At 36.6% G+C, this 3,580-nt stretch overlaps 1 long non-coding RNA gene across 1 annotated transcript in view; it reads left to right on the top strand.

The window, feature by feature from the left end:
* Positions 1–3,321, top strand: part of LOC146595023 (uncharacterized) — a 31,579-nt gene extending 28,258 nt beyond the window's left edge. Inside the window, exons 2-3 of the long non-coding RNA XR_014896029.1 lie at positions 1,755–1,915; positions 3,199–3,321. This is a non-coding gene — a long non-coding RNA (uncharacterized LOC146595023). The remainder of the gene's footprint in view (positions 1–1,754; positions 1,916–3,198) is intronic.
* Positions 3,322–3,580: the final 259 nt, after the last annotated feature.

The raw sequence follows: 3,580 nt of genomic DNA, 5'->3' as shown, positions 1-3,580 counted from the left end.
GCATCTGAATAACTTTGGGTGTATGCATATATATTGGTATCCCCCCCTTTTTCCCCAGAGAGTCTCAAATGAGCCAAATATTCAGCTGATGTAAATCAGTGTTGTTCCAGATACTTTTAGACATGATATACGGCATTAAATCAACAGTCAGTCTTGTGCGACTGACTCCATCACCATGCCTGGCTGACGCTGTAATTAAAGCCTGTGCTGCTCAGGAGTCAGTGCCCAGCAGCCTCGGAGGATTAATTAGGTCTAATATTTATTTCTTTTGATACGAAACCCAGATGTGTGCAGTTAAGCCAAAAAACCGTAGGGAGAGCCATCCTGCTTTTTTTTCCAGCGGACAGAGGAAAAGCAGTGTTGCCCACCCAGAATTAAAGAACAGAAGCAAATAATTATCATCATGGAACAATTTGGCAGCGGCTTGATTTCGTAATCTGCTAAGCCACTTTACCTGCCTGTTTATCAAATAATTCATATGACCTCGACTTTCTTTGTTAGCAGCTGTCACAAATACATACATGTGCTGATTTACTTGTCTGATAGCTGGGAAGAAAAATATGGAGGGAATACTCCTGCCCTCCACGGTTATAGAGAAAAAATTAGATTGTATTTCACTTGAGGAACACATTCACTAATAYGTTATAAAAATATCTGTCCATTCAGTGAGAGAATTGACTGAAAATTAATTTAAAAGAATAGAAAATGGACTGTGAAAACATTCTAAATTGAGAGCAAATGTAGGATTACCCTGGGTTCCCATCATGGAAAGAACATCTCTGGCGGGAAAATATAATTCTGGTTTTACGTTTAACAAAATTGCAAGATTCAGGGCAATTTTGAAGCTCAGTTTTGTGCCAAGGACACCTCTCTGACACTACCATCTCATTCATAAAATTCACAAAACTAGGCCAGCAATCATTTTCCCATTTTTCCCATAGATATAATTCTGATTTTTTCATTAAAAAAAAAGAAGAGTAGTAAAACAGGGATAGTTTCCAGTCTTCAAATCAAACCTCATTTTTGGTGGTGGTGGTGGTGTGGAGGGGTATTTATTCCAAGCCCTTGGCCTCTCTGTCTTGCTCCCTCTCTTCTCTTTTTTTAATGATTGTAAGTAAAAAAATAGAAGTACGGGAATGGGGATCTCTCAAAAACAAATGCCACGAGAAAAAGAAGTATTAACAGATGAGACTATTAGGAATTTTCTCCTCTTACTCCAAATGGAAGAAAAACATTCTGAGTTTTGAATGAATTTTGAAAATAGCATATTAAAATTCTGATTTTTATAATACTATTTGTTAGTCCTTTGTTATTATCTACCTGGGTATTGATTCAGAGCAATGAAACTCCCACTGATCTCACTGGATGTTGGATGAAATCCCTCAAAGAGATTAGAGCCAGTGATCTAATGATAAAAGACTGGAAAGCCCATTCCTTTCCCCTGATGCAGATAGCTAACATTATACTGTAGATATGCAGCATTCTTCCTCTCTGAATAATTTCTGTAGAACTTCATGGAGATTATTTTTCTTTCTCTTTCTCACTGACTGAACCAGTATATGTGATGATATCTTCATATCTTTCAGTTCACAAGAAAAAAAACGAGTAGAAAACAGTAGGTCCGCTTTTTTTTCCAAAAATTTGTGATATTTATTTTTCAGGTAGACTGCCAAAGGTAGGCTTTTGCATAGTTTCCTGGAAAGCATCACTGAGCTCCATTTTTGTTGTTGGTTTGGATTTGGTTTTTTTTTCAGTCCATCTATGATGCATCTCGCCGCTCTCCACAGCTCCAAAGGTCAGCTGAGAAAACAATCTCTTTCTGGCTCCTCCAGCCGACGTAAAATACATCAAGACGCTCAGGCATAAGGAAAAAAGGCAAAGCCACTACATTTAATGCTAGGAGCCACTGCTACTGGTAGGTGTCTTATTCTTCCTCCCCTTCCAGGTTCTGGAGAACATCAGCCAAAGTGACCTCGGTGAACGGCTACGGCGTCCTTCTCCGCTCTCCCCAGGTCTCTGCTAGGCTTAATACTGTCAGAAAAGTCTACAGCAAACATTTGTAATTGCAGGGAGAAAGAACACTGCTGTCTTTATTTTTTCTAACTTGACATCTATCAAATTTAGTTTAAGTGTTCCCCTGGGTCAGTCGAGTTGCTGAGCTATAAACTAAAAATAATTAAAATAAAATATTAAAAAAACCTCAAGTCTGCTTGCCAGGAGCGTATAGTTGGGAGTTAACAGCTTTCAATCATGTATTTCGGAGTGTTAGGATAGCTGAAATAAGACAGGCAAGCTTAATACAACATAAAAGTGAAATTCTTTGATGTTTCGATGCTACAGGCTGGATTCTTGCATTTCAGGACAAAAGTGATTATCCAAAACTGATTTCCCTGACAGATATTCAGAATCTAGAAGTATTTTTTGCTTTAACACTATGGTTGTTAATATAAATTTTATAGGACTAGATGAAGTCTTAATGAAAAGGAAGGGCAGGGGAAGGTAGGAATGTTTCTGATTAATATCTTAGTTAATTAAACTTCTACCTGACAATTCTTGGAAGTCAGAAGGCAAACCACCTTTTCCTACTATAAAAGATGACTTTGCCAGTTTATTGAACCCGCTTGCTATATCAGCTATCACCAAAATTGGAAATTCTAGTTACAATGAATTAAAATTTGGCTTAAACCCGGCCAGACAGACAGCGTGTTCCCAGACTGGTCACATTCATAAATGTCATAAAAAACATATTTGCTCTATGACTGCCATGAAATAAAATTCTCAAAAAAGACATCTCTAACCAGAAAGGCATGAAGCAAAAATCTTTAACCACGTGACAAGGAATGAGCACTGCTAAAAATGGTATTTTGACATTGGTGGACTGCTGAAGTTAAGCTTCTTCAGGCATAAGTTTAACATTGCTTTTATTATTTTTATTATTCTTATTGCATTTGAGGACTGTGGAAACTGTGTGAGGTAAGTAAAAAAAAAAAAAAGAAAATCAGTCAGAGCACAGTTTAAAATTTTTGTGTGAGCTGTTCCAATGAAAATCGAAAGAGAAAAAATTGTATCAAGGATTTTGTTCAGGGGATGTGACTAGAATCAGTCATCAAGAGGAGCATGATACACAACTGAAGAATTAACCTGCCTTGTCAATTAATTGAGTCTCTTTGCATCTAATGCCTTTGCTTCTCGTTACAGCTCTTCTGCACTTGAGTTCTGGATTTATTTATCCATTGAAAGAAAGTATAAATGCATCTTGTCTTTTTCACAGTAAGCATTCTATCATTGAAAAATTCTCCTGTCCGGAAAAAAAATGACATTTCCTACAAAATTTGTCATTRTCAATATTTAAAATTTTTGCATAATTCTAAATGACAATTTAGAACTACTTAAAGAAATAAATGATTCCTTATTTGCTGAAAACCCTGCTAAATACAACAGAATTTTCTGTTTGAAAATGATAAGGCTATAAAGCTGAGAGGACAACTTGCAAGTAACCTTGAAAAACGGGAAAACGCATCTTTTTCGAGCCCAGCACGAGAGGAATAATTTTAATTTTTAAAATCCTCTAATCCAGCTC

This window comes from Rhea americana, unplaced genomic scaffold, assembly GCF_003343005.1.
Source record: "Rhea americana isolate MKP2758 unplaced genomic scaffold, rheAme1 scaffold_24, whole genome shotgun sequence".
In the NCBI taxonomy this organism is placed as follows: Eukaryota; Metazoa; Chordata; class Aves; order Rheiformes; family Rheidae; genus Rhea; species Rhea americana.
Note: the sequence above shows the minus strand (reverse complement) of the source record. Positions and strands in the feature narration are given on the sequence as shown.